Here is a 12,067-nt window from a genome sequence, read left to right on the forward strand (position 1 = left end):
TAGCCTGGGTGGTTTTAATAGTTACTTTTATAAGCCATACGTACAAACCTTGCTCACACCCCTTCATAACCTTTGTGAAGACAGGAAAGATTCAAGGTACAGCTACTGTGGCAACGATAGACGTTATCCTGAAAGAAGGAAAAGACCTACTTTAGATCAAAAATGACCATCCTATTTTCTTGATAAATATTGATTTTAAGATCTATGTTAAAGTATTAGCCACAAGACTACACAAGGGATTAGGTAAATAGATGCATCCGTCCGAAATGGGATTCCTTAAAGGCAAATTGGCAAGTTACAATATTAGAAAATGTTGGTTATGCTCTGGAAAATCTAGATCCATACATGCATTTGTGATGGCCTTGGAAGTAGAAAAGGCCTTTGATAAAGTTTCATGGGTTTTTCTTCTGACCAACTTACTGAAATGTAATCTTTTATTTTTTTAAATCTTTTTTCTATTACATTTTGAAAAGACATGCTAACGGACTTCATTTCCAGAAATGTATTGCCATCATAAGAGAGTTGCCCCCATATCCATGAATATAATAACAAAATACAATGCAAAGATATTATGGCCACTCAAGGGACAGGGTATCCCCCTGCCAAATACCACATTACAAAGCCTTCAATATTCGTTTGATCTTTGTCTATACCTATCGACATTAAGCGTAGTCATTAATTACATCACTCCTATCCTTCATGTCGTAACTGTGCACTCTGTTCCTGCACCATAGGGGATGCGCAAGCCCCGATCCATGTACAAATAAACCACAAGCAGCTTAATGGGGCTATTAGCTGACCATCCAAATTGCAGGCCTCTGGCGACCTCACTGGTCCTCCCCGCTAAAAGAGGTCAGATATTACAATTATTAAGGAGATTAACCCTAGCAACAGCAGGCATTCTCCATACACAAAGATCCTTTCCGCACATGAACGTAATAAAAAAAACTTAACCAAAACAACTAAAAATCAATAACCAACTGCCAGGAGTCTGTGCTGTCCAACCGCAAAAAAGGAGTCAATTGTCAACGGTACAGGCGGATGGGGGGGAGAGGCTGAGAAGGGCGTTCCAGAAAGGGGGCCCAATCCTCACCACAGTCTAGAGCAAGCAGGGCAAGTACACGGGACAGCCTCCATGCCCACTACTACTCTGCATCCTCAGTCCGACCCCCCTGTGTGCCCCGTTCCACTCCATGACGAGTATCCCACGATCTGGCTATGTCACCCCAAGGCTATGCGTATGGTTTACTCCGCTTAGTGATCTTATCTTCAGAGATTATTACACGTTCCTCTGCTCGGACCCAACAGGTAACGTCCGCCTCCCACGTGGTAACCAGTGGCAGATTCCTAGCTTTCCAATGAAGCACAATCCTCCTCTTGGCCAGGAGGAAGACCAGATCTACAAATCTGTGCCCCAACTTACGGGCTTTGGGTCTTGGGAAGAGGCCCAACAGACAAACCTTAGGGCTCCACAGCAAAGTGCGAGTCAATACTTTACTAACCAGGTCCACAATCTTGTTCCAGTAATTAAAAAGCATCGGACAGGACCAGATCATATGGTCGAAGTCCGCGTCCCCCAATGAGCACCTAGCACAGGACTGATCGTCCCTATTATAGACCACATTCAACCGATGCAGAGTGAGGTAGGTTCTATGCAGAATGTTGAATTCGAGGGCCTTAAAGGCCGTATTCCTTGAGATCATTTTCGTACTCATTAGGACTTTCTACCATTTCTTAGCCAACAATGGTCGCGTTTATTTTATTTATTTTATTTATTTATATTTCTTGGAAAGCGCAGGAATTCAATCTCCGGAGAGATATCTCTGCGCTGTGTTGTACCAAAGATAAGTAAGAACACGGAGCTTGTATGACTTGACTAGGGTTGCTGGGTGGGAAACAGGTACGTTTTCAGATATTTTCTGAAGGTAGCGAGATTGGAATTTTGTCTTATGAAGGGGGCAGTGAGTTCCACAGGGTGGGACCTCTAAATGCCAGGGCTCGGCCTCCCTGTCTTTCTCTTCTGATCCTAGGGATCTGCAGCAGGGCTTGATTTTCAGATCTTAGGGATCTACCTGGCTGGTAGAGTTGGAAGATTTCAATTAGGTACCTCGGGCCAGTACCATATAGGCATTTGTGGATAGTACAACAGATCTTGAATTGCACTCTCTGGCATATTGGAAGCCAATGTAGCTTGCTCAGTAAAGGATGTGAGGGGGATCTCGCAGGGGCATTAAGGATCAATCTAGCAGCAGTGTTCTGAACAACCTGCAGTCTCTTCAACTGTTCTGCATTAGCGGATATAAGCAATCCATTGCAGTAGTCAACCCTACTCATAACTAAGGTTTTCACTAGTGTTCTCCGATGATGGTCAGCTAAGTATGGGAACACCCTTCTGAGTAGGCCAATGACTCTCATGCAGGTTCCCGTAACCTGTGTGGCATGATCTTTTAGTACCAGGGATTGATCTAGTTTAACGCCCAGATTTTTCACACTATCCTTAGGACAGGGAGCTGTACCCAATTCTGGAGGCCACCACTCAGGTGTCCAAAGGAGTGGTGCATTCCCAAAAAGCATGACCTCCGTCTTGCCCACATTGCACTGTAGGCAGTTGGAGGTCATCCATCCAGTTATGGCTCTCATTCTAGCAGCAAAGGAATTCCTTACTGTTGAGGTCATGTTTTGGAATGGGAACAACAGCTGGGTGTCGTCTGCGTAGGATATTGGTATGAACCCAAATTTCCTTGCGACTTTCGCCAAGGGGGCCACATACACATTAAATAATGTGGGGCTTAGACATGAGCCCTGTGGAACCCCTTTAGTGAGCTCCCTGGAGATGGAATAGTGAGAGCCCAGGCGAACATTTTGGGATCGGTTGGAAATGAAACTTTTCAGCCAAGATAGAGCAGTTCCTTGCACTCCTACTCCCTCCAGACGACTAATCAAGGTGTCATGAGACACCGTGTCGAAGGCAGCGGACAAATCTAATAGCACCATAATCATAGAGCCTCCTTTGTCCTGTGCCATTCTGATGGTATTGGTCACGGAAAGGAGAGCTGATTCTGTGCTATGATTTGGTCTGAACCCAGATTGAGAGGGGTCCAGACCGTCCGCTGCCTCGATGAATTTAGAGAGATGGATGTTAACGTGTCTCTCAGTCATCTTGCTGACGTGGGGTAGGAGGGATATGGGACGCAAATTATTGAGGTCTGACCATGGTAGTGTGGTATTTTTACGAATGGGGTTCACGACCGCCATTTTCCAATCTTGGTGAATTCTACCTTTCTTGAGGGAGAGATTAATCAATGCTCTGAGGCTTGGGGCTAGAATGCCACCCAATGGCCCAGCCACCGAGGCTGGTAATAAGTCAGTCGGTGATCCAGATTTAATTGATTTAAGGAGCACTTCTACTTCAGTATGACTAATTTCTGGAATTGAGGTCAAAATGAGCCTACATGTTCCATTTTGGGTGGGTTCATCTCTGAGACTGTCTATTTTATCTCTGTTGTTGTAAGAGGTTTTAGTGATTTTGTCATAGATTAGGTCTATCTTTTTCTCAAAAAACATCGAGATGTCATCACATAGGCTTTGGTTGAAGTCATCTGGGCTTTCACAAGCTATAGGTTTGACAAAGGATTGCAAGACTCTGAACAATTCCCTAGTGGAATTTCCTGCCTCCGTAATTTGAGAGTCAAGTTTGTTCCTCCGAGCTTTTTTTATGTTCTTGAGGTAATTGGAGTGGGCTTCTAGATAGAGAGTTTTACTCATAGGAGTGTGGGTTTTTCTCCATTTTTTCTCCAAGCTCCTACATTTCTGTTTTTCGACTCTTAGTTCCTCTGTGTACCAAATTTCTGACTTGGGCCTAATGCGTTGTTTATACGGTGGATAGGGTTGACAGTGGCAGTGTCTACCCGTTCTACTCGAGGACAGTCAGCCTGTACCAGGTCAGGTACATAGGAACGAGGTACTAACTGCCTGTAACCAGGAAAATTGAGCTTTTTAATATATTTTAACTGCGTCGTTTGGTGGATCTTAAAACCATTCGTCTGACCTGCACATTGACTAAATATCGGTGCGCATGCTCTTTAGTGTATTGGGGGCGATTTTAAATACTTTCCTGCACTCTGCAGTCAGTGCTCGATGTTGTAGCCTGCCCGCCCCGGTCCGACTCGGCAATTATTGCCGTAGAGCGGAGGGCGGACAGGTAAGAGCCTGACAAACTTCCTCACTTCCGCTAGTGTATCAGGTAGCGGTCTAGCCTCCCACAAGTAGGGGCTATTTAGGCAGCGAGGAGCTGCGCGCTGTCCGTGGATAGGGTTGACAGTGGCAGTGTCTACCCGTTCTACTCGAGGACAGTCAGCCTGTACCAGGTCAGGTACATAGGAACGAGGTACTAACTGCCTGTAACCAGGAAAATTGAGCTTTTTAATATATTTTAACTGCGTCGTTTGGTGGATCTTAAAACCATTCGTCTGACCTGCACATTGACTAAATATCGGTGCGCATGCTCTTTAGTGTATTGGGGGCGATTTTAAATACTTTCCTGCACTCTGCAGTCAGTGCTCGATGTTGTAGCCTCCCCGCCCCGGTCCGACTCGGCAATTATTGCCGTAGAGCGGAGGGCGGACAGGTAAGAGCCTGACAAACTTCCTCACTTCCGCTAGTGTATCAGGTAGCGGTCTAGCCTCCCACAAGGAGGGGCTATTTAGCCCTCTCGTCGCCCTGAGCGCGCAGCGGTCGCGCGCAGGGGAGTGCCTGAGGACGCGCCTGAGACAAGCCAGAGAGAAGCCCGTCTGTGCCCGTCCGTGCCTGGACGGGGCAAGGGGCGGGGTACCATGGCTGTTTCATCAATCTCCATGAGGATTCCTGATGTCGCCCGCATTACATATCCATCAAAGGTACTACGGGATTTATGTCCCTGTACGTCCTATACATGTGCCGTTACCCTCCCTTCGAATCTAGAAGGCCCTTTTACTTGCCCTAACTGTTCTATACATTTCAGCTCTGAGTTAGTGGCCAATAGCTCCTTGCGAGTGTCACCCGCAAGACTTTGCCTAACATCTAATACCGGCCCAGTAAAGATTATCAAGGATCCCAATCCTATAGGAAGCAAACATTTGCTATGTAATGTGCGTTCACTATCAAAGCACGCTTCACAGGTGTGGGACCTGATATCTACAGAGAAGCCTGATCTCTGTTTTTTAACGGAGACCTGGCTCAAGCCTCATTCTGCCCCAGCTATTACTTTAGGCATCCCGATGGGCTATAAGATCTCTAGACTGGACCGCCCACATAAAATAGGTGGAGGAATAGCAATTGTATATAGGGAGGAGCTAACTGTTACTACTCTGGAGGAAATTAGTACTCCCCTGATGGAACTAATGATTTTTAAACTTAGCTCTACCTCCGGGGAGAACAGAAGGGGTGCGGTTCTATATCGACCCCCTGGCTCGAGTGTGGATTTTTCGATCGCACTTATGGAGGTCCTGGCTCCATTCATCTTAAACAATCAGATTTTCCTATTAGTTGGGGATTTCAACTTCCACAGTGAACTGGAGACCTGCATGGAGGCCAGAACACTTCTTACTGATATGGAACATTTAGGTTTGAAAAAAATGAATCAGGGACCCACACATGAGGCAGGCCATACGTTGAATTTGGTGTTCTCTAACTCATTTTTAAATATGTGCCCATCCCCCATTCAAGCAGAATGGACTGATCATTTTATTTTAAAATTTTACACTAAGCCCATGTGTAAATTAAGTGTACCGACTGCTTTGGCGACCAAAAGAAGACCATGGCACAAACTGACACAGGACACCTTTCGAGAAGCCTATCAAGCCCCTATAATCAACGAGCATGAGGGAATAATGCCAATTGAGCTCAATCGCTTTGCAAATACTGTAAATGAAGCAATTGATAGTACTATACCACTTAAAACGTATAAACCCCGCCAAGCAGCCAGACAAGAAGTCTGGTATTCCGAAGACCTGAGACACATGAAACAAATGACCAGGAAGCTTGAAAAGGTGTGGAGACATTCTCGGAAGCCGGAGGATAAACAATGCTACCTAACATCCCTTAGATCCTATCATAAGGCAATAAGGATGGCTCGGAAAAGCCATATTGCGATGCAACTTGCAGAGGCTGGGAAGGACTCTAAAGTTCTCTTTCAAATCCTGCAAACTTTTACCAAGCCTGTAGCATGCGAGACGGCGGAGATTGCTTCTCAAGAATTATGCGATAGGATCTCATCCTTTTTTATGAATAAAATTGACACGATCTATGCCAAGATATTGGCCACTAAATCAACGGAAGTGGCCGATCCTAACAACCTCCCTCACAATAGTATTCAGCAGAACACACTGGCCAATCGTTTAAAAAACTTTCCCCCTATTTCTTTGGAAGAAGTCATCTCCCTTATAAAAGTAATTAAGAGCGGTAGTCCGCAGGATACTGTTCCCGCCCGGATCATGCCTATGCTGGCTGATATTCTTGGTCCAGACATACAGAAACTGATTAATCTGTCATTAAGCACGGGAGAAGTCCCGAGAGATTGGAAACGGGCATTGGTAAGACCGCTAAGGAAAAATACCACCATTCCTTGGACGGATCTTGCCAACCTGCGACCCATCTCTCTCCTCCCCTTTAGGGCAAGATGATGGAGAAGTTTGTTAATGGACATCTGTCCAGATTTGTTGAGGAGACACATGGACTGGATCCCTCTCAGTCGGGCTTCAGGCCGAGACATAGCACCGAGACCACCTTGCTGTCAGTCGCAGACGATCTACGTATGTACCAGGATGGGGGTTATTCCGTCATCCTGGTTCTGCTGGATCTGTCTGCGGCGTTCGACATCGTGTCTCATGACATCATGACCACCAGACTTGTTAACATCAGTCTGGAAGGTGTAGCTCTGGCATGGTTGAGGAGTTTCCTGACCGACCGCACCCAGACTGTCACCTTGGGTGCCTACCGGTCAGAGGAGTTGGGGATCTCAAAGGGGGTGCCACAGGGGTCTTGCTTAAGCCCGACCCTGTTTAATATCTATGTGGCCCCCCTGGCAAACATCATGAGATCCCATGGGTTCATCCCTATGTCATACGCGGATGACACCCAACTCCTCTTCCCGTTTAAACATCTTACGGATACGGTCAGGAACTCTTTCTCCTCGGGGATGAAGGCAGTAGCTCACTGGATGGCATCAAACTTCCTGCAATGCAATGTGGCAAAAACGGAGGTGATGCTGTTCGGTGAGGCAAAGCTCCTATGGTCCCCAGACTGGTGGCCGCAAGACCTTGGCCCAGTCCCAGAGCCAAAGCAGGTGGTAAAAAATCTCGGTGTGCGTCTGGACCAGGAGCTCTCTTTAAAACAAAACAGCAATCAAGTAGTGGGCTAATGTTTCCATGTGATCGCTATGCTGAGGAAAGTCTTCCCCTTGCTCCCTGATACAACTAGGAGAACGTTAGTGCAGGCCCTTATACTGAGTCGACTGGACTACTGCAACGGGATGCTCCTGTCAGTAAACGAGGGAGTTATCGCGAGATTGCAGGTAGTCCAGAATACGGCGGCCCGTCTTGTCCTAAATCAGCCTCCCCGCACACCATCGAAGCCTCTTCTGAACACCCTACACTGGCTACCTATCAAACAAAGGGTGAAATACAAGATAGGGTGCACTATACATAGAAGTCTCCAGAACAAAGGCCCAGAGTATCTAAACAATAGATTCTCTCTCTATAGGCCCGCTCGATCCTTGCGATCCAGTGAACAAGGTCTCTTACAAGTTCCAAGAGCCAGAAAGACCAGACAAGGTGGAAGAGCTCTGTCCATTGCCGGACCAAGATTGTGGAACAGCTTTCCTCTTTCTTTGAGACTCTGTCAGGAGTATCTCTTATTTAGGAAACAGTTAAAAACCTTCTTATTTCCTAAGTAATTACTGCCATCTGCCTGCCTATTGTTACAAGCTGAAAAGGTTCTCAAAGGCGCGGAGATACTCCTCCGGGAGATGATCCTAGCGCGATATAAACCCGCAAATTGAAATTGAAATTGAAATATGGTTCTAGTGGAGCAATTTGGTCAATGGCCTCTAATAGTGTTTTGTTGAATTTGGCCAATCCACTTTCAATGTTGTCTTCTTCAAGAAAATTAGGTTCTTTCCATATATGTTGAAGTGTTTCAGGAGTTATTTTGTGCCATTTTCTTTTCCATGTGGGTGGGAGAGGTTTTTGAGACCGGGGGTATGAGCCAAGTAATTGGAAGGGTAATAGGTAGTGGTCTGACCAGTGGATGGGAATTGGTAGACTACAAGTTAACCTAGGACAATTAGTTAGAATAAGGTCTAATGTGTGGCCTCCTATGTGTGTTGGGCCATTATTTTGAATTTTTAGTCCTAAACTGGATAGGTCATCAAGTAGGGATTTGGTGTCGGAATTATTTGAGACATCAACATGAATGTTGAAATCTCCAAGGAGAATAAAATCTTCATTGGCTCTAAAATGTGGGGCTAATAATTCCTTAAGATTTAAAGAGAAATCCAGACAGGAGCCAGGAGGGCGCTATAATAGTGCCCCTTTCCATTGTGACTTGAGAGAGGACAATTTCTCCCATTTTTCCCAAAGGCGCCGGCTCTCTTATGGCCAGATAAAGCCAACGTATCAGATGTCCCGCGGAGCCCAGGGTCACCATCGCCTCCAGGGCCGGGTGTGTGTCCGGTTAGCCAGTGGCTGCACCCCAGAGCTCCAACACTGCCCCACGGAGCTTATGGTAGTTTAAGAATTGACCAGGGGGAAGTTCATGGTAAGTAGGGAAATTAGCCAGTGGCAGCCATTCTTTATCCCTGTAACAGTCGCCTACCGTGTGAATACCCGCCTCCTCCCAACCCATCAAGTGTCGCTGCGTGAGGGGATGCCCACTAGTGGTAGACTCCGGGCATAAAGCGGTCTCATTCGGGATCTGGCCACACATTTGTCCCAACACTGCACCGCCACTGAAAGTAGCGATCCCATATTAAGCATCCTCTGACGATGATTAGGAATCCTGGGAAGTAACCTTGTATATAATGCCCCAGCTGGGAGTGAGAACGTGGGCAGATCCCTGCCATCAATGTTATGTTATGTTATGTTATGTTATAATGGCTTTTGTAGAGCGCACGGCTACTCAAAAAGAGTGTCCCGGCGCTTTTAGTAAGGAGGGCTACAGTATACTAACATAACACATTAAAAAAGAAAGTATAACAGACAGAAAGAACACAACAAGCAAAAAGGCCTACTGGGTAAACAACCAGGTTTTGAGGCCCTTTCTAAAAGCAAGTAAGCTGGTGGCTCCCAGAAGTATAAGCGGCAGAGAGTTCCACAACTGTGGCGCCAGTAGTCCAAAGGAGCGACCTCCCAGGCGCGCTCTCTCCACTCGTGGAACAGTCGCCAAAAACAGGGATTCGGACCTCAGAGAACGAGCCGGATGGTAAAAGGCAAGTCTCTTTTGGAGGTACTTTGCTCCCGTCGCATGGAGGGCCTTGTAGGTCAGGGTCAAAGCCTTAAAGGCGATCCGCTTGCGGATTGGGAGCCAATGCAGGGTCTGCAACAAGCCCACTGCACTAGCGCATCTATTCAAGCCAAAAATCGCTCTCGCCGCAGCATTCTGCACAACTTGGAGCCGCTGTAGCAGGTACTCTGGCAGGCCCCGGTACAGATCGTTTGAGTAATCTAGCCTAGAGCCTATCAGGGCCTGCACAGTCAGCTTCCTGTGCTCCTCCAATAAGAGGGGAAGAAACCTCCGCAGCATCCTCAGGAGGCCGAAGCAGATGCCCGACACCCCCAGGATCTGGGACTTCATAGTCAACCCCTTGTCCATCTTGACCCCCAAGTTCTTAGCCATTTGGGATGAACAAGTTGGGGGGAACATATTAATAGGCCACCAAGCCTGCCAGTCTGGCTCCGTGTCACACCCAAAGAAGAGTACCTCGGACTTATCGGAATTGCACTTGAGGCTGTTCAGTTGAAACCATTGGAACACAGCCCCAAGGCAATCCCGGATACTCTCCCCATCAAAGTCTCCTCCTCTCTTACACGAGAAGAGGAGCTGGGTGTCGTCTGCATAGGATACAATCCGGGCCCCAAACGACTCCGCCAACGCCGCCAAAGGGGTCATGAAGATATTAAAGAGGGTCAGGCTCAGAATAGAGCCCTGAGGGACCCCGACTCCCAGAGGCGGCATCACGGCGGAATCTGGCGAGGCCCAGACTGTTTGCCGGCGGCCGGCTAGAAAGGAGGAAAACCAGCTGAGCACCGTCCCCCGTAGTCCAATCTCACCGAGTCTTGTGAGAAGGCCGTCATGGGGGGCGGTGTCGAAAGCCGCCGACAAATCCAGCATCACCAGCATGACTTTGCCCCCAGTATCCAGAACCCCTTTAATGGTTTCTGAGACCTCGAGGAGCGCAGTCTCCGTGCTGAGATTTGGACGAAAGCCCGACTGGGTGGCATGCAGAATCTCATTCGTTTCTAGAAAATTGGACAGCACCGTCTGCACGGTCTTTTCCACAATTTTCGTAAGAGCCGGCAGCAGAGAGATAGGCCTGTAGTTGACTGGGGCCTTTGAATCCATCGTGCCAACCATTGGAGTTGGGCTGCTTAATAGTATGCCTCGAAATCTGGGGCCCCTAAACCGCCCTCTGTAAGCGGGAGGCATAGGGTCTGTAAGGACACTCTATTACGGCTGCCATCCCACATGAGATCTCTAGAAAGCCCATCCAATGTCCTAAACCAAGATTTTGGTATTAATACGGGAAGATAGACAAAATAATACAATAGGCAGGGGAGAATGATAATTTTTGATAGTGCCAACCGAGCCATAAGTGGCAACTTAAGAGTGCGCCAAAATGTGTGGACGCAGATCCCTCAGGGTGCCCCCGAGGTTCCCTTCAAACATGTCCACCTGCGTGTGGTAAATCTGTATCCCCAAATATTTGACACACAGGCGCCCATGTCAGGGAGGCCGGAAGGACCAGTGGTCTAGGCATGGTGGTGTGCAATGGGAACATAAATGTTTTTTTCCCATTCACCCGTAGGCCGGACAGAGCTGCAAACTGCTCCAAGATGTCCAGTACTATATGGACTCCTGAAGTCCCATTTCGCAAATAGATCAGCACATCATCTGCGTAAACGAAATGATGTAGGGGGTCTCATTGAGCATCACCCAACCTCTTGCATTCCCTCCGCATTCTTGCCGCCAAAGGCTCCATGGCCAGAGCGAAAATCAGCGGCGACAAGGGGCACCCCTGCCTGGTCCCCCTATAAATGAGATAGGATGCCAAAATAAGAGACCCCGTTCGCACACTGGTCGTTGGGTCTCCATAGAGCAGTCGGATCCACTGCAACCACCCATCTCCCATCTGCAAGGCGCCCATCACTGCAAATAGGAAATCCCAGCGTACAGTGTCAAAAGCTTTTTCGAATCAATCGCCACTACCACTGCATCAGGATAGCCTTGCAGTGCTGGATGAAACATAACATGATACAGTCTTTGAAGATTACTGGACGTGGAGCGTGAGGGGATAAAACAACACTGATCCGCGTGGACCAGTCGGCACATCTGGGGTAGGAGTCTTAGGGCCAATGCCTTACTTAACATTTTTAGATCCATATTTAACATGGATAGTGGTTGGAATTCTGTCAATTTAGGATGTGCCAGTTTAGATTTGGGCAGGGGGATCACTAACGACTATCAGGAGTAAGGGCGGCAGGCGCGCAGTGGCGAAATTCTGCTGGGAGGCCATCCGGCCCAGGTGTCTTCCCTCTTGTTAGACCTGTCTGCCTTTGGGTAGTCCCTCCTAATTTTTTATTTATTTTTTCCCCTTTTTGCCCCTCATAACCTTTTAAACTTTTTTGTATCCACTGAATTTGTATGGTGTTGTCCTGGGGGATAGATGCTCTTTCGCCCTCATAGTTTCTTTTCCTGAGGCCTAGGTGCCCTTTTCTGACTAGAAAGGTTGGGTCATGTAAAATGGTGGCTATTAACTGCCACAACTGCCAACACAGGGACTGGGCCCATAGGATAGAATAGGAAGCTTCCAGAA

This window comes from Lissotriton vulgaris, chromosome 8, assembly GCF_964263255.1.
Source record: "Lissotriton vulgaris chromosome 8, aLisVul1.2, whole genome shotgun sequence".
Classification (NCBI taxonomy): Eukaryota; Metazoa; Chordata; class Amphibia; order Caudata; family Salamandridae; genus Lissotriton; species Lissotriton vulgaris.